A 20,253-nucleotide genomic window follows, 5' to 3' on the forward strand; every position below is an offset into this window, starting at 1 on the left:
TGGGAATTTACAAAAACAGTTTCATAGATGTACCTACACACACACACAATATATATATATATATATATATATATATATATATATAGTGTGTGTGTTTGTAACTCCTTTTAAAAGAAGATGTTTCATTAGATATTTTAAAACTTCTATAATGCATTGTAGGTAGATATATTCTCTTTGTAGTATTTTATTCTCTTTAACAGTTTTTCTAGTTGCACTATGCTGTAATGGTTACCATATAAATTGAAATCCAAAAGCCAGCCACAAAGGCAAAAAAAGTATATCTAGGTTTAACCCAATGTAACACTTGGAAACTTGCCTGTCTCAATGATAGTATTAAGAGTCAAGTCATTCTTGGCAATTCTGTGCTTTCTGTTAAGAGGAAGAAAACTGGAACTCCTGCTGCTAAAGAGAATAAAATCAGGAAAATAATCAACATTTATTGTATATACATTTTCTGTATATTACTAGCATCTTGACCATGGGGGTGCTTACATGTATAACATGAATTAACCAAAGCTAAATCTTGATTTTGAAAACAAATACCTAAGCATGCAAAGTAATACCATACATTTGTTTAAAATGTTTTAAAAATAAGAGTGAAAAATGGATGTAGTTAACTGAAATTAATAATAAGCAGTTCTGCAGGAGTGAATAAAAAATGGCACCTCTAGGTGAAGTGAAGTTCCTTACTTAAACTTTCACAATAGTGTCCTTAATATAAATGTTATTTTGCAAACATTTTATTTTTGTCTAGTATATTCAACCGTCTTAGAAATAGGAGGCTATGTAGAGCCATGGTATATTTTCATATTCTCACCTTTTATCAATTTGGTAAGTCTGTATAGAGATCATTTTTCCCTTCACTACCTGCATTGCAAGTAATCTCTTTCCATCTTTCCATATTGACATCTGGTACAATATCCGCTTGGTAATATCTTTTAATCATGTTCCAGGAATGAAGAAGCGTCTATGTCATAGGTATCAGATAGTAGACAGCTGAGGAAATTGAATGAAAATGGATGGCAATTTTAATTAACACAGGCCTCTCTTTCAAAGGCACAAAATAGTGCAACTCAATGTACTTTCTTCAGTAATTCCTTCCATCACAAATTAAGAATAAAGAAATTGCTAGCTAAAGTACATTTTAAAATAAATTGTTAGATATTTTAGTTTTTGTGAGAACTCTAACATTTTTATGAAGAAACCATTTTGTGTGTTTGTGGAAAACTGATCTCAAGATGGTTTTGTGGACAGAAAAATGAGTTAGACTTCTTCGTGAACATATATGTGTGTGTGCGTGTGTGTTCAGCATATATGTTCATATATGTATATGTAGATGCATATGCATATTTCATATATACATATATATGAACTTGTTATGGTCTATTTAGCTTAAGTAATAGATAAATCAGACAATTAAGAGTAAATAAAACATTTTAAAATAAGAAATAGAAAACAAGTAGATGGCACAAAGATAACAAAGAAACACATTGTTAGCAGTTTCTTAGCACCATGTCTATTGAAGCTAATAAATGTGAAGTTACTGTATGGTTTAAAATTCTGATCTAAAGCCTGATTTAATATAGTTGGCAGGGACAGAAATGATGGTTCAGTTTATCTAAGGTTAATCAGAGAAGACCAAAAACAAATAATTAAATACAGATTTTTTTTAATTTCAGATGTATTTTGCCTCTATGATTTTGATTTCAGTTTGGAGCTCAAAATAGAAAATATCTGTTTCTCTTATGAACATGGTAGAACTGCTAAACAGACTTATTCATAAGTTTTACATATTCTTTAACATGTCCTATTCCTAGAGTCCTTTACTAAAGACAACTTTTAAGATGAAGATGCTGTAGATAGAGTTTTATTATATTGCAGTTTTAGTGAAACCACATTATTTTCAATATGTGTTTATTGCTAATGGATGTTATCTGAAGGTTAGAGTCATGATCAGTTATTACTGTCTGTTTGGTGCTCATTTTTTTTCATACATTTTTAGAATCAATTTTAACAATATACATTTATATTCTGATAATTTAAGTTATATATAGTGAACTCTAAAATAGAAATAAATGCCAAGAACAAAACACATAGTCACAGTTTAAATGCAGTGGGTCGAGCTGGTATAATTCCATTAACAAGGAATAACAGCAACAACAAAAATAAAAATACATTTTTGTTACCATGTCTATCATTTTTTTCTCAGAAAATTAGGGTTTCTTAAGAATTTGTTAGTTATTTAATGTTTTTTTTTAAATAGCTATACTAATTTTCCTGGTCTTTACCAAAAGTTGGAGAAAAAAAAAAACATTAAAGACTAATTTAATTAGAGCCCTTATTTTAAAAGAATGTAATTTCAAATGTTCCTTCTATCATCAAGACTTGTAAACATTCTTAGGAAAGCTCTATCCTACTCAGGTAGCAGTCCTCTCAGAATCTTTAACTTAATCACCTGATAGTCTATGGGTTCAATCAATTAAAAGACTTACCAGTGATAATTTATGTTTAAGACACCAGTGACAATTTCCTGAGACATCAGAACACAAAAGAATATGGTAAGCCTTTTGAAAATGGAAACAGAATATTTCACCAAGGTATGAAAGATCAAATTACATGTTTAAATAGTTTCTAATCAAGTCCTCAGTCCAAAAGACAACTTACAGTAGGACATTAACTTGGCACTAGAATATTTTAACAACTGCCAATCAGCATTATTCCTAGGGGGACATTTGGTCAGGATAAATTCATTCTCATTAGCTAAAGCCTTTCGAGTTCTTCAATTAAATTAATGAGCCTTGAATTTCTTGAGAAGTGAAGTACAATCAACCCAATAGCTTTGGGCAGGTTGAAACATTACATGTTTACTGGTACTAGTGATTGGAAAGTGGTTTATACCCACAACAGAACAGGAATTCAGCACACAAAACCAGTCTATACCCATAATAGAAGAGAAGTGTGGCACTATGGACTGGTTTAAAAATGGCTGAATCTAGTGTAAGATTTGCTTCTTCCACCTCCAGGGCAAATGTGTGTTCTGTTCACTACTGATTTAAACTACGTTGCTTACAGAAAATGGCATAACTTAGATTGATTCTTCTTCAGACTTTTTGAATGTCTATACCTAGCCTTGGTGAGTAGGACACTTGCCCAAGGGGTGGGAACTCCAGGTTTTAAGTTGCCTTTCCCTCAAAAGGTTTTGACTCCACATCTCCACAGTGTACCTCAATAAGTTAGGCATTGCTTGGAAAGGGACTTTGGATTTTGTCCCTGCCATCAATAGGGTACAAAGCATTCCACTGCTGTCTATTTTATTCAACAATTGCTGCATCCAAAACACAAAAAAGCATAATTGAGAACAGAAATAAAGACCAGAATTCACCTTCATACCTTTTCCAGACTAGTGCCCATCTCTCTAAATGACATACAAAAAACTAGAACTCGTGGTTCCAAAATGATGCCTTTTATTAGTTGGTCTAATAAAAGGCATCATTTTGGAACCATGAGTTCTAGTTTTTTGTATGTCTTTTTGTCTCAGACCAACACGGCTACCAAGTACACCCCATCTCTCTAAAACACACTTCGTCTGGCTTGTTTTTCTTCTGGCATCACATAACCTCCTCTCTTGGCTTCTTGATGGACTAATTTCTAAAATCCATTGCCTTTTCTCAGAAGTGAGAAATATTGGGTCAGATTCTCCCTGTATCAGGGGTCCAAAAAATTAAGCAAGTGTCCTAACTACTAAGCTACTGGGCTAAAAGTTAAGAAGTCTTAAATTCCTCTTTCCCTGCTGCTGCAGTCTTGTTCAATGCTACTTGCCTGCATAAAGGAGAGTTAGATTTTAGCTAGCACCATGAATGCAAAATAGCTTAAATTAGAGCAGGTTGTTAATGAGACATAAATGTCTTCCTGAACATGTTCCATCTACTATCATCATGCAGAGTTTATAGAATGATATGCATGTATTTAATCAACTACTTATTTGTATTATTTATGTCCATTTTTTCTTTTTTAACTTTGTTTTAGAATTGATTAAACACATATTCTAAACAGATAAAAATACAAACAAACAAAGGCAAACAATCACTCAATTTTTTTTTTGTGTGGCACTCAATTGATAGGGCAAAAATCCAGGAGAATATTGGAAAAACAGCAACAATTAGAAAAAAAAGTTCATTAAGCTCATTAAAATAACAAACAAATTAAAAGACAAATCAATAAAATTTAACATTAATTAGAAAAATAAACTCAGGTGAAAGACATGTAATAATGTATCTTGAAGAAAATAAAGTTTCAGTTTATACACAGCATCAGAAGACAATGTGTATGTATCTGTGAATGATAATGAATTAATATTCATTTAAAATTTCTACTCCTAAGTAATCCCAATGGCTATACCCTTGATTTCTAAATGGCATTAGATATATTTATATTTTACAAAAATCTGTTTGTCATGGGCTTGATCTGATTAAATACATCTCCTTTTACCCATCCCAACTTTCCTGCATACACTAAAGCTTGCTTAAATCATTTTCCCCTTAGTGTTCTTGATAGACCCTCTTTGACAGCCTTTATAATGGCTTTTATTCTCAAGTTATTTGTGCAATAATTTGAAAGAGAAATACTAAATAAAAGTGAGTTTAAAGAACTTTGTGTTTTTTTTTTATCTTGATTGTATTAATTATAGCTTTTGCAATAGCAAAAATGTGAAGCTAACAATATGATTTCTTAACATAAATCTTAGCCTGTGCATCCTCATTTTCTAATGAATCTATTTTGGATGGAAGCTTCCCAAGTTTAGCTTCAATCCAGTTATGATTGTTTTGCCTTAAGTCAAAATTCCCTTTATAAGTTCAGACTACTTCACATCTTGGAACTGGGAAACACTTTACAGCAGTGAGAAATACATTAGTTATCAACTAACCACTAATGCCAAACTTTACCTTTTATATAATATGTATAAATAATCTTAGAAATAATTTAGATAGCTCTTACTTGATCACACTTTTTTTTTTTTTTTTTACTTTGAAAATGATTCTTGCAAAGGACATGTACTCTCCCCACCCCCTTTTCCAGCCTGTTGTTCTGTGTGTTGATTCACCAGACATCTCTCTCTAATCTGGACTGTTGTTAAAGAGGAGACATCACTGTCCTCTGAACAGGGGTAACATACTTTTTTCATATTTAATTCTAGTTTGCAGTCTACATATGTAAGGGACTACCTTCTCCCTTATGTCCCACCTCAATCCCTAATGTGAATTGAAAGCAACCACCTGCAAGTATCATTGTGGAGAAAACTTACCTGAAGCCGGAGAGAGGTGGTGGGATGACGCACCAGTGGCTGCCGGTGGCAAAAGTGAAACCACGGAGGTGGGAGCTGCCGTGTTTCAAGATCAAAAGGAAAACCCGCAATGGAGCTGGGAGGAGCCAGGAACGGCTCCTGCATCGGTTTGGGTGTGCTTTGTAAAAGCGTGCCGGGGCGATTGGTCAAGCAGCCACCCAGCACTGGAATAAAAGGCCCAGCAGGAAGAAAGCCAGGGGGACCAGAAGAAGTGTCTGCAACCAGTTCAGAGAGGGCGAAGAGGACCGAGGAGCTGGCGGCAGAGGAGACGTGGTGGTGCCCCAGAGGGGGAATCATGGGAGACAAGTCGGGCCAGCGAGGGCCCAATGAGTCAGCTTTGAGGCTGGGCTTGGGCAGAGGCCAGCAGCAGCAGTGATTGGGACACCGACAAAGACAATGGAGCCAAAACCTGGACACAGACAATGGGCAACAGGTACCCAACCTGGGGAGAGGGTATCCTGCCAAGTGGACCTGAAGCCTGGGCAAAGGCCGACACTCTGTGAACCAGGGAACACTGAAGGGTGGTGGTGGATGCTCAGAGCCAGTATCATCTCTATCCCACAGCCATAGCCATTAGGAAACCAAGCATCAGTGAGGGCCAGAACACTGGCCCTGATGGATAACATCACGGTTGGCATTAGGCAAGATGTAGGGAGGTGGAGCCCCAAGAAGTAATAGTTATAAGGATGACTGAGAGGGAGTACCGGGGAGATGGGATCAAACATCTTCCTCCCACTAAAGGACCAATCACCATCAAAGACATGGCAGGGGAGACCCCTGGGGAGCTGACCCAAGGCCACACCCAGTAGCCTGGCCATCCAACCCAGAAGGGAACAGCAAGGTTCAAAGGAGACTCAGATGTGTGATGCTCGGGGGGTGGGGGGGAGAGGCACAGAAAGCTACAATCATCATCATGACAAATTTTCTTGTTAAAAATCTATTGGAGGTTATTCTTGGTAGTAGCTTCTCTAGTCTAGAACTCCCTCTCCCATGTGGTCCACCTAAACTTGCTGGATCCTGAGTGCTGCTTCAGGAAGCACTTAAAATCTTTTTATTTGAGCTACTTTGTAACAAGGTGCCTGTCGCAGGGGGTGGCCACCTGGTGGCTACTTAGACCTTGCCTTAGGTCTGCCCTACTTGGTCACTCTCCCATTTTCTCACCTACCATGCCTTGATATTGTGGTTCTTTAAAAAAAGGGAGGTTGTCCCAGGGCTTCCTAAGCCTGGTCTCACTGTCTCTGTCTCCTGGGGCTAATTACATGGTTTTAGGAGCACTCAGCACCAACACAACACAAGTTCACCCCATGCCTTTATATCCTTGTAGGACTCAGCCTTCCTGGTCTCAGCCCCCCTTTTTTCTTTCTGGTTCCTGTAGCCTAGTTCCACTGCATCACATCTGGCTTCTGGGTCTCAGTCCTGCTCCAGCCCTCCACAGGTACTACTCCTGCTTCGGTTCTCATTAGGCCCCTTCAGGGTGGATTTGATTTAAGTGAAATCAATTTAAATCATGATTTAAATCACTGGTCAGGAAGCTTCAATTTAATCATTGTTTCCTACACAAAGTGCATTCTTGTTGTTTGATATAACCTTAATACATATTATTCACAACACAGAGATAGCTGTGGCTTTCATTTTTAGAAGGTACACACTATACATTTTAAAGTAGTCATTTGGTCTGATATTTTTTGTCAGATTAATTTCTAGATTTATCATGGATAACCTAGGAATATTTGCCTTCCTGCTATTGCAGTAGAATTGGTGTATGACCAATTAAAAAAATAGACAAGTCAGCAGGACCAGATGATCTTCATTTGAGAGAAATGAAAGAGCTGGCTGAAGTCATTGCAGAACACCTGGTGAAACTCTTCTACAACTCACGGTGCTCTGGAGAAGTCCCTGAGGACTAGAAGAGGGCCAATGTTATGTCCATCCACAAGAATGGCAGGAGGGAGGACCTGGGTAACTATAGGCCAATCAGCCTAACTTCCACCCTAGGAAAAATCCTAGAAAAGTTCATCTAAGAGTCTATCTGTGATAAGCTTGCAGAAGGTTGTCGCTGCCGTGCACTGCAGCGGGGGGGTCGGGACCTTAGAAGCCGTCAGGCGGGTACTTGTGACACTTGGAGTGGAATTAATTAGGCGGACGCTTATTGGTTGCAAAGCAAGATTATTTACTCATGCCGTCAAGGTGGTGAAGGACGGAGGTTAGAAATACTTGGTTAGTTAGAGCTTATAGGTCATAGGTCAGTCTGCATAAGAGTTCAGTGGTCGGGCAGAGAAAAGGTCGGGCCGGCAGGTCGTTGATTTATGTCTGAGAATGGGTCGAGACGCGGGGAACTGACAAGTGATCAAATTGTCAGTTACTCTGACGCATACGTTCAGAGGTCTCCAGGTTACGTGTGCAGAGGTCTCCCGTTCTTCACGGAAGTGAAGACGGGTTTTATTTGTATATTAGCCAATTGCTTTTCACCACGTCATAAATTTAATTAGAATCGCCAATTATCTAGCGGTCTTCGCTAGGGTGTTATCATAGGGTTACTCCTTGTTTTCTTTGACCAATTATAATGATTTATGTACAGCACAGAAGGCTAAGTTCTATCTCTGTTAGTGGTGCAGCAATAAATTTCTTTTTGACATGCGCAGCAAAAAGGCGGTTACTGGCAAAAACTTTTGTTAACCCTTAGTTAACTTAGTGTAAAACAAAACTACTTTGAATGGTTTTATTTGCTTGTGACATGGGCACTACTTAATTTGGTTGTGACAAAGGTATGATTCCGAATGACAGCCAGCATGGCTTCATTGCAGGCAGGTCTTGCCTCACAAACCTCATCTTCTTCTATGACCAGGTAACTTGCTACCTAGACAAGAGAGAGCAGGTTGACATTGTATACCTTGATTTCCAAAAAGCCTTTGATCCAGTATCCCACAATATCCTCATGAGAAAATTGGAGGATTGTGGGCTTAACTCAGGTGAATGAGAAACTGGATGTAGAATAGGACCCAGAAAGTCATAGTGAATGGATTTGTGTCATCCTGGTAAGAAGTGGGCAGCAGTGTCCTGCAGGGGTCTGTGCTTGGTCCAGTACTTTTTAACATCTTTATTAACTATTTGTATGTGGGGGTAAAAAGCTCACTGGCCAAGTTTGTGGACAACACCAAGTTATGGGGAAGCATGGTCACACTTGAAGATAGGTTACAGATACAGGTGGACCTAGATAGGCTAGCAAGTCAGGTGGGTCAGAATCTGATGAAGTTCAATGTTGAGAAATGTAAAGTGCTCCACCTCAGGATGAGCAACCCCCAACATACCCACAGGCTTGGCAGCACAAACCTGACTAGCACCACAATAGAAAGGGACTTGGGGGTAATCATAGACCACAGTATGAATATGAGCCAGCAGTGTGATGATGTAGCCAGTAGGGCAAATAACACTCTGGCATATATCAATTGATGCATCTCCAGCAAAACCAAGGAGGTGATTCTTCCACTCTACTCAGCACTGGCGAGACCACAGCTGGAGTACTGCATCCAGTTCTGGGCACCACACTTTAACAAGGACATGGACAAACTTGAGAGAGTCCAAAGAAGAGCCACTCATATGATCAGAGTCTTACACAGCAAATCATATGAGGAAAGGCTGTGGGATCTGGGACTCTTCAGCTTGAAGAAAGATGGCTGAGGTGGGACCTGGTAGCAGCTTATCACTACTCTAGGTGAGTACATCAAGGGCTCTGTGAGCAACTGTTCCCCAGGGCACCTGAGGGGAAAACTAGGAGTAATGGCCACAAACTCCTAGAAGACTGATTCAAGCTCAACATTAGGAGAAGCTTCTTCACAGTCAGGGTGTCCAGACTGGAATAAGCTCCCTTCAGAGGTGGTGCAATCGCCTACCCCAGAAATCTTCAATAGGAGACTAGACAATCACCTTGCTGGGGTCACCTGACCCCCAGTAATCTTTCCTGCTTGGTTCAGGGAGCTGGACCCAATGATCTTTCAAGGTCCCTTCCAGTCTTACAATCTATGAATCCATGAATCGATTATATTTGTGGGATATTTTTGCTACTCTGCATTAGGAGGACAACAACAACCATCACCAAAAACATACATTTAAATTGTTTTATTTAACTAAAAGAACAAGCTTATGCATTTTGGATATTTTTCTTCAGGGCTAAGGGTGAATCAGTGAAGAAATATATATTCAATGTATACTTATTTTAACAAAACAAGCATATGTATTTTTGAATTTTTAACTATTTTAGTTATAAATGTGAGATGTGTCTTTGACAAAAAATAAATAGATTATTTCATCCAGGTCAACATAGGAAACTTAAAATACTGGGTTATGCAGCAAACTCACTCTTCATCTTCCTCTTCCTATTTATAGATCTAGACTAGAAAAGAAAGGAAAGCTTTCCTGCTTTTTCAGTTCCCATGCAATTTCTCAATTTAGAATGAATTAGTCCAAAGGAAGAAAATATTCTCTCTACACCTACAGAAGAAGCTACTGCTCTTAAAAGCTGGATTGTCACTTCAATAGTCTCTGATGGATCCAGGTATTTAAGTGACTTCCTCCAGTTCACTGGTGTAACTTTCTTTAAAACCTTACCAGCAAATATATATTTCTTCAATGATTCACCCTTAGCCCTGAAATTTATTATAGTTGGTATTATGGTGGGACAATTGCTGGATGTTCGTGTTACAGTCAAAACCTCTTCTTCATCAGTTAAGGATTGACCCTGGTATCGAGTATTGAAAATATTGGCAAGAAAATGAGCCGGAGATAGTGTTTGATCCATTTACTTTTTTAATGCCTAAAATTTACCTCTGTCATTGTGTATTTCCCTTTGCAAGGTCTCACTCAGTTTCTTCCATATTTCAACAGCATGAACAATAAAACGGTGATTTCCTTGCACTTTGTTCAAGGCTACGGAAATAGCACATGTTCTACATTTCTCTTTAACCCAATATTGAGAACTTTGGCTATGGCAGTTCCATCTATTTTTGTCACAATTTTGTTCACAAACTGTCATCAGATTAGGACAGTTCTCAATATATGGCTCAAAACAGTCCACTATGGAATTCCATCACATGTCCTGTGGGATAGTTAATTTGTTTCCTGCTTTCTTCAGAGCAGCTGCTGCACATTTGTTGTTATGGAAGTATTTTACAATTTTATCAATATTCACCTTTATTTCTGGGGCACTGAAGGCTTTGGCTAAGAGGCACATCAACTGAGTGCTGCAGCCATATGTTATTAGCTTGCAGCTTTCTTCACTTTCTTCTAGATTTCTTCTCATCTTTGATACATTTGCAGCATTGACTGTGACAAGGCTGTGTACTGGACATCTGATTTTTTTTTCAGTTTGTTATAGCTTTTACTGCTACTTCTTGTAAGTATTCTGCTGTGTGCGCATTTCCTGATTTTGTTAGACCATGTATCTATTTGTTCAAATATTCAAATTAATCTGCCCACCCAAAGGACACTAAACTGTTAGACCCAAATCAATCAATCTATCTATGGCACTGTTTGCATTTTGCATGTATGCCTGTCTTACCCACAGGTAGATTAACTTCATTAAAATATTCCCAAACAGGGTCTCTTCTATGGCTTGGCAACCCTGTTGCCATTAGGGTTTTGCCTTCTACCATACCATTCAGTCACTAGACCGCAAATCAATGGAGAGGCTATATTCAGAAACATATCCCTCAAGACTTCTAAAATATTCTGCTCAAAATGTTTCTCTTTTGTTTCTATTGCCCCTCCCTCATTGCATTTATCTCCAAACTCCTTCTCCTTGTCCAGATCTACTCCACCTCCAACAATCCTCTGTTCATTTAACTGCTTGAAACTTTGTAAGGGCTTGACACTGAGCACATCTACGCATGCCCGCGACTGTGCAGTAAATGCCATTACTGTGCTGTCCTGGCAGCACATGGATTGTTTCCAACCCTACTGTGGAGTAGAAACAAGCTGCATAGGTTGTAGGGTGTACTGTGTAGGGTTTCCAACCCTACTCTGCAGTTCACAACAAGCTGCATAGTAGCTTGTTGCTACTGCTCAGTAGCATCAGCATCATGGTTCATGCCTGCTAATGCTACATCACTATAGTGATGAGCTACATCACTATAGATTGTTGCTATGGTGACAGCATCTCATGTAGATGTGCCCCTGTGTACACAAACATGCAGAGAAATAATGGGCCTAACGGGTAGGTAATCAGGTCTGTTATCTCTAATCTCCATATACTACTGTTAACAAGGATGTTATCTCTGAGTCACAAATCCACAGTTTGAGAACTGAAACTAAGCATCAAGGATATGCTTAATGGGATCTTCTAGTCTGAGCACTGGGTCCCATTGGGTAGAGTGGTTTTCTTTAATCTTTACTAATCTATAGAGGAGCCTCTAGGAACCTCATAAGATTGGGCCCCTAATATAGTCCATGGCCTTTTGTGACCTATTTATAAAACTTTTCTAAAATGTTACATGAATATATTGTCTCAAATGGTATATACTTAGAAGTTATAGTCCCTATTCCATGATGATGTCTTTGATCTTTAACATACCTTAAATTAAAACTAATTTTATATAGGTTTATGGAGGTTTTTTTTATAAAAAGCATCATAACAAAAAAAATGTTTAAACAAAAAATGTTTTAGATAAAAAGAAATATGATTTTTTTATTTAAAAAATAATTGATTTTTATCCACCCTGGACCTGTTGGCTATGTCTCCACCCAGCTCTGGGCTCTGAGTCCTCTAGCCCCAGACTTTGCCTTCCTTTTATCCTTCTGGGCCCAAACTCTGCCCCATTCTCGGCTCTGTTTTGGGAGAGGGCAGAACATTTCTTATGTATGTTATGCTTTTTTACCTTTTTTGTATTTGTTTATTTTTATTTAAATTATAACTTTTTGAGAGAGACATAAAAATGATAGTATAATAATGAAAATATAAGTATAGAGTTAAATATCTAGAATCAGACTCATAGAATCATGGGACTGTAAGGGACCTGCAAGATCATCAAGTCTGGTCCCCTACCATGGGCAGGAAGTTATTGGACTCAGACAAGCTCAACAAGGTTCTTGCCCAGTTTCATCTTGAACACCTCCAAGGATGGTGACTGCACCACCTCCGCTGAGTGTGTGTTCCACATTCTGGTGACCCTTTCAGAGAAAAAACATTTTTGTCATATGTCCAACCTGAATTTACCTACTATTTGCTTGTGTCCATTGGTTCTTGTCCTCCCCTGAGGTGCATTCCTGAAGAATTACTCTTAGATCTTCATGCTCATCCCTGACATACTTGTAGGTGGCTATGAAGTCACCTCTCAGCCTTCTCTTACTCAGAATGAAAAGGCCCAGTTCCAGAAGTCTTTCCTCATAGGGCCTATATTCCATGCCTCTAATCATACAGGTAGCCCTTCTTTGTCCCCTCTCAAGCTTATTCATGTCCTTCTTAAAGTGTGGTGCCCAGAACTGGACACATTACTCCACCTAATTAAACTGTTTTAGAAAATTTAGGTTTTGTGAATGTATCAAATTTTGTTCCAATTTACCCCATACTAATTTAAAAATATTAATGCTTGCAAACCACTTTCTTTGCATACAGTCACATTAATAATTCTGTTGTTTTTATTCCAGTAGTGACCAGGGATCCTAGTTTTCCCTAATAAAAAAAAAAAAATCCCCAATTTTTGGATTAGAAAAAGTAACCCAAAATCCACATTTTTTCATGATCAAAGTGAAACAACAATGTAGATATATTTTCATTTTGATATTTGGTGTTTCATTTGGATCATGGACAAATATGAATTTTAGGTTATTTTTTCTAGTCTGAAAATTGGGGATTCTTTTTTTTTTTCAATCAGAGAAGATCAAGACCTCTGATGATAACTTATCATGCCCCTTGCCCTAATACATTAGACATATCCATAACCCTCTGTCTAGCTGTTTTTGTTTCCCTGAACAAAAAAATACTAATAAACAAACTAATAAAAATGTACGCTCATATTTTTAGTACTGATGTTAGTGGTTCTAATTAAGTGTTTCATTACATGCATATGAAATCATCACTCACATAACCAGTGGTTATGAGGTGTATGCAAGTGTTGTTTAAAAAATAACAGAGCAAAACAAAAAGCATTTTTACAATTAAAGCAGGTATGAAACAAAGGGATATATTTATTTGTCTTATTATTAAAATGTTTGTTCTGTCACCATCTTACCACTGGTCAAAGTTACAACAGTATAATAGGCCACTTGTACACATGATGGGGGGTTAGTTCTCTCTAAATTGAAACAGTGGGTTTTTAATTGGTGGATTTTTAATTGTGATGATTAAAAATCCACCATTTCAATGTAGGGGCTCCATCATTGTTACAGCGAGGGGCCCAATCCTCCTAAGCCTGCCCATGGCTGGGAGATGAGCTGCCAGTGGGCTCTGAACTGCTTGGAGCTAGCACACACACTGTCCAGGGGGGATGCTGCTACCATGGAGGGAAGGACCAGGGCCCCTCACAGCTCAGATGTAGCCAGCACCTTGTCTCTTGGCTTCAGGCAGGCTCTGCCAGAATAAATAAAAAGGATAGAGCCCTTTACCACTTTTTAAATTTCCTGGCAGAGCCTGCTGACAGTCGGATGAGCTACCACTGGGCTAAGCAGCCCCGAGATGCAGGGGGCCCACTGCTTCCCTCCACAGTGGTGACACCCCCTGGGGACACCCAGGCAGGCTGCTAGCAAGCTGGGTGCTGGGTCTGAGCTGGGGAAGCCCCTGGCCCGCTAGCAACCTGCCCGGATGACCCCAAGTGATGCTGCCAATGTGGAGGGAAGGACTGGACCCCCCACAGCTCAATCACTTCTGGCAGCTTGCCCCCCCAGCCACAGGAGAGGTGGGCAGGCTCCTCTGGAAAAAAAGTGGGCCCCTTGCTACTTCTCCCCCCCCCCCTCCAACCAGGGCTTCCAGTGCCCTGTACACTGTCCCTGCCACCTTCCCACTGCCTGGGACTGCCCAGGAATGGGCTGACTTGACCCTTGGGCAGTGCAGAAAGGTGGCAGGATGACAGTTGGGTGTGCTGATGTCCAGAGAAGGCAGCAGGGAAAGTTCATGGGGTACCAGAAGCCCACCAAGCCTGAGCTTCTGTGCGCCTGCCCGGGCTTCCAGCAGTCTGTGTGCCATCCCCTCCACCTTCTCTGGCTGCCAGCACACCCAGCTGCCCTCCTGCAACCTTTCCACAGTGCTGCAGGGGCAAGCCAACCCATTCCTGGGAGGTCCCAAGCAGCAGAAAGGGGGCAAGGACAGTGCATGGGGTGTTGGAAGCCCACCAAGCCTCTCGCTGCTTTTGTTTTTCCCAGTGGAGCCTGCCTGCAGCAGAAGAGCCAGCTGCTGGTAGGCTGAGTGGCCCCAGAGCGGTGGGGGGCCCTGGGATAGATGTATCACTGCGGAATGTGGAAAACTAAAATACATTAGGATGCGTTTTAGTTTGCTACTAAAACACATTAGTCATTTAACACATTTAGTCATTTAATTCACAATATGCCACCACACGTGTACAGTGTGATGAAATCAAAGAACAATATGTTTCCACACAGGTAGAGTGATGGAATTAAACCACTAAAAAGGGCAATTTTATCACATGCACAAGCAGCCATAATGTCAAACCAATCCAGAATAACTTTTCTTTATATCCAGAGATGTAAAGAATCATATACATAATCTGTGAAGGAAAAGATGGAGATGCATAGCTTCTTTTGCTCTTCCAGAAAAGCAGCATTATAATTTTTCTATTCAGTATTCTATGACCTCAGAAAGAAATCTTATTTTCTAGCGGAGCCCTTCCCCCCCCCCCAAAACAAACAAACAAACAAAAAAAAAAACCTACTACAGTTGCTCATTTTGATTATTGCAGATGGTTTCATAACCCTTCTATTTGAGGCAAATCTGAAATAACAATTTTTAAACATATTTCACCTGCTTAAATATCAAAGGACATCTAAGCCTATACACGTAGGAAAGAATACTAATTCAAGACTTTTTTTTGGTTTTGTTTTTTTCTCCAGGCTGAGCAAACAAATTTGTGGATGCTCTTGCTGCTGAACACAGGCTCAATCCTGTGGTTTGGACTGATTCAGGAAAGCACAGACATTGAGTGTGTATCAAATATTTACCTTCCAGTGACTTCTAGAAACATAGAAAAGAAGAGGAATGTTAGGTAAATATTCCCTCTCTCAGCCATCCATCCTCCTTTCTTGAGAGGCTCACTTTTACTGAGTGAGTCTCTTTACTGTAGAGGGGATCACTTGCTTGGGTGTCTCTGTACATTTGCCTCTCATTTTCCTAATTGCACCATTGTAGTTGTAATGGTCATGCCATTGTAAGAAGGAATTAGAGTTGCCTTTAAAACATTTCTGGAATAATGTATTTGATTTGAGGTTTAGACAATCAGTTTCCTAATAATAATAAAACAGATGATAATTTGAAATATTTATAAGCAGGGATCCTGTTTTTCTCTGATTTTAAAAAATCCCCAATTTTCAGTAAAAAAAAAAAAAAAGGAACCCCAAATCCACATTTTTCCATGATTTAAATGAAATGCCACTAATAGATAGATCTACATAGATCTATCTATCTATTAGTGGTGTTTCATTTAAATCATGGAAAAATGTGAATTTGGGGTTACTTTTTCTTAAGTCTCTTCTTTTTAATAGTGTTGAAACTTTTTAAAAAATATTGGAGCTAGGTGTTTTTAAGGATCTATTTATCCTCCATAAAGAAGAAAGCAAACACGAGGTTTCAACAAATGTGAGACAGAGCATATGTAGGGTACTATCTTATTACTATGCATTTCCAACTGGAAGCAATTACTTTGATCAAAAAATCCCCAAAGGTCTGTGTCTGATTTTGGCCTTCACTTAATCTGCCACAACAGCAAATTGAAAATTTAAAAATGCCTTGGTAAGCTAGTTATGAAGTCTATACTACAAACCTAGATTTTAGCATACCCATTTGAACATTTGGAATGCTTAATATTTAATTATGTATTCCAAATGTAAAGCAGTTTACTTCAAGGATTCCCCAGGCATGCATCTAAAAATAAACTTTAACATTTTTGCTGAAAATGCACATGGCCAGACTTTAAAATAATAATAACAATGTTTTGCACTTATGTACTTTCTACATTTTCAAAGCCCTGCACAAACATTCACTAATTAAACTTCCCAGCAAGATGTTGCAGTAGGTATTAGTGTCCTGTTGGAAATAGATTTCCTAGGATTATACAGAACTTTCCTTCAGCCAAAAATGTCTGGTTCATAAGGCCAAAGGAAGAACTTTGTAATGTAATAAACAGTGAATTGTTCTGGGAGGAGGATGTCATAGCTCCTAGTACTTGCTGCCATGATTATTCCTATTTCTTTAATCTATCTAAAATGCATAATGAGCACTTGCAGCAGGGACTAGAGACCAAGACACTCCTTCAAAAAAAGAAGTGCACTCTTCACTAGGTCACAGAGTCATGCTTCTTGTTATTCACTCTTCTCTGGCCTCTTGCCTGCAGTCAACTACTGGTAGCCCTGGATATAACTTCAACAGGGGGGGCAAGGGGTTCACCCACCCAAATTCTTCTACAGTCTGGTAGTTTGGACACACTCATCGGATTTTGGAACTGTAGCTTTGAAATTCCTCAGAGGAAAGACTAGAACCCAGGTATTCCACTTCCTGGGTAGATCCGCTAATCATTAGGCTACTAGGCAAAAGATGGGCATTGTTCCCACCATCATGCTGGGGTTTTGGTCTTAGGACCTTTCAGGTGTGGGTCTCTGGCCCAAGATCATTGGTGTTTGGAAGTCTGGGTCATGTGCAGGGGACACATCTGCCTCAGTCCTTGCATCTCCCTGAAGCTGGACTGCAAAGTGGGGCTGGGTAGAAAGGTTGGGCTTTCTTGGCCCTATAGCCAGGAGGTAATGTTTGCTCCACATTCAGCTTGAGCAACAGCGTGGTCCAAGTGCTCAAGCATCTCCCTGTAAAGGAAAGTATGTGGAGTGGGGAGCAGTGGAAGTGATGCCACTGGGATGCCAGAGGTCAGAGCGGGAACTTGTATCAATAGAAGGATCATACAAGTGCCAAACCAATATCACACTCTATTTGTCAGATGAGGTTTAAAATTACACTGCACATGCCACTTTTAGACTGAGCTGAGTGTTGTGAACACTTGCATACATGACACTTCTACTGGACTTAATACAATTCTATTAAAACAGTTGAAATGCCCTTAGTCATTGAGAGCCAGGCAGGGTCTATAGTGTTCTGCAAATTAAAGTGTGTTGTTCTTCTGTTTTATGTAGGTCTGTGTTTACTGAACCCAGTTATCACTACAGCATACAGCCCTAAATTGGGCATCTAATCTCCAAGGAAAATTGGAGTGGGAGCACACAACTGTGTCTAACATTTCCTGTTGGTTCACTGTTATTACTTGGAGACTGTAAAGTGATATTGTGTGCCCAATCTTGTAGTTCTGAAATGCCCTCCTGGGCTAAGATTTGTGGGGTTTTTAGGTGTTGCAATACCTAAAGGGAAGCATATACCTAAACAACCTGAATTTAGCCCCTGGTTACCCTGTTGTTAGAAATTAATCCAAGTTATTTTATTGGTGTTAAAGTTCTTGGGCTGATGTATCTGAATTTGAACCTATAGGACTGCATGGGGTTATTTCTCACTAGAACTAGCATAAAATCACTTCTATAATCTTGTTCTCAATTACAGGACAATTAATTACAGTAACAAATCACTAACCTTAATCAGTTCATGTTCAGGGGTGTTATGCTGGTTAATTTGCTATTATGGTTAGATCATTTTTCATTACTTTATTTGGTCAGGAATGCTCCATTAAAATACTGAAAAGGAAAAGAAAGGAAAGCAAAGCAAATAAGAAAGCAAGCAAGAGATAAATAGTGAGGGAGAATAGTTCAGCTGCACACACATGAATGTTTCATATTATTGTATCATTCAACAACAAAAGTATTCAGTATAAAATAATATCCAAGGGAATGCAAAAATAAAACTAGGACTCAACCCTTTGGTCCTACTTACTATTTACTGCTTAGCAGGGATTGTGGTTTTCTCTGATAAAAAAAAAAAATCTTAATTTTCAGATTTAAAAAAGTAACTTGAAATCCACATTTTTATGTGATTAAAAGGAAGCACCACTAATATATATAGTGGTGTTTCATTTTAATCATGAAAAAAAGGAAAAGGAAAAAGAAAAGGAAAAGGAAAGAAATCAATCCCCACTCAATCTGGGTGTCTGGACCATATGTACTTTGACTTACAGAAAGACCAACAGACCTGAAAGGAAAACTGCCCTCATTGGGAGAGAACGGGGCACATATAACATTCAAATTGCTGCTCTCAGCAAGACTCGCCTACCCAATGAAGGGCAGCTCATAGAAGGAAAAGCTGGTTACACGTTCTTTTCAAGGGGTCATGGCAGAAAAGCCAAATGGGAAGGGGGTGTCAGCTTTTCTATACAAAACTGCTTCATCAAGAAGCTGACCTACCTGCCAAAGAGAGTGAATGACCGACTGATGGTGCCCAAGCTCTTCCTTCTTGGCAAAAAGTCTGCCAATATCACCAGTTCGTATACCCCTACCATGACCAACTCCAACAAAGTCAAGAACCAGTTCTACAATGACCTCTGCTCCATGATCGCTTCTGTACCAGAGTCTGACTGCCACATCCTCCTTGGTGACTTCAATGTCAGGACTGGCTCTGACTACCAAGCATGGGATGACATCTTTAGGAAGCATGGGATTAGAAACTGCAATAGCAAGAGTCTTCTCCAGCTCAGAGTAGGTGCTGAACATGAGCTTCTGGTTACTAACATGTGTTCCATCTCCCCAACCAGAAGAAGACATTGTGGATGCACCCTCGCTCCAAGCACTGGCATCTTATCAACTATGTCACTGTCTGAAGGAGGGACAGACGTGATGTCCTTGTAACCAAAGCAATGTGTGGTGCTGACTGCTGGACTGATCACGGATGCATCATCTCCTCATTAAAAATCATAATTCAAATCAGATGACATCCAAAAGGATAAAGTGGATCGAAGAGCCTCAACACTGCAGGGCTAATATATAACAGCACTAGGCTGTCTTTTGCAGACTATCTGGAAAGATCAGTTTCACACTATACTGCTCCATTCTGACTCGATTGAAGCCACCTGGAAGCGGCTCCATGAAGCGTTACACTCCACAGCCCTTGAGACCCTGGGATCAAGCATCTGCAGAAATCAAGACTGGTTTGATGAAAATGACAAGGAGATACAATGGCACATACCCTCCCTGCAGGGGACACAGCTCATAGCAGCAGCTATTGGGGAGCTCGGGGTCCTCCTGACACAGCCCCCACCACCCGCCACCATGCAGCATGGGGAAGCATGGCTAGGGCCCAGCTGCATGGCACCCAGATCTGCCTGTGCCATATTGCACAGGCCCAGTCCAATGTGACACAGCACCATGCACCTTTGGGCAGCTCTGGGCCACTCAGGCTGTCATCTGGGGACCGGTGCTGCACATGAAGACTGCCTGTCGTGCCTTGCCAGGTCCCGCATGAATGGAACCAGCCCAGTGTGACATCAGCCCCTCCTCCCCCATGGTCCTCCTCCCCTCCAGTCCCCCACACCCCAGGGTCCAGTCCCCCAGTCCCTACTTATCTGGGGAAGGAGCCTGGGTCCAAGTCATTGCAGCCTCCACCACTCTTTGCCCCATAAGAGGCAGTCATAGAGATGCTCTGGATAGCTACCAGAGCATTTCTTTGAAGGATCCAAGCCTCTGGTTGCCTCAGAGAATGGTTCTGGATCAAGCCCTGCACATCTTTTTTTCTGAGTTTTTTGTTTATACCTGGATATCCAGGTATCAAATGT

The 20,253-nt window shown here is 39.9% G+C and overlaps 1 long non-coding RNA gene across 1 annotated transcript; it reads right to left on the bottom strand.

The window, feature by feature from the left end:
• Positions 1–240: 240 nt before the first annotated feature.
• On the bottom strand, positions 241–18,221 carry LOC132250201 (uncharacterized). The gene is made up of 3 exons (XR_009461838.1): positions 18,126–18,221; positions 818–996; positions 241–402 (listed from the first exon to the last, which is right to left on the bottom strand). It is a non-coding gene; the product is annotated as an uncharacterized LOC132250201 (long non-coding RNA).
• Positions 18,222–20,253: the final 2,032 nt, after the last annotated feature.

Source organism: Alligator mississippiensis, chromosome 1 (genome assembly GCF_030867095.1).
Source record: "Alligator mississippiensis isolate rAllMis1 chromosome 1, rAllMis1, whole genome shotgun sequence".
NCBI lineage: Eukaryota > Metazoa > Chordata > Crocodylia > Alligatoridae > Alligator > Alligator mississippiensis.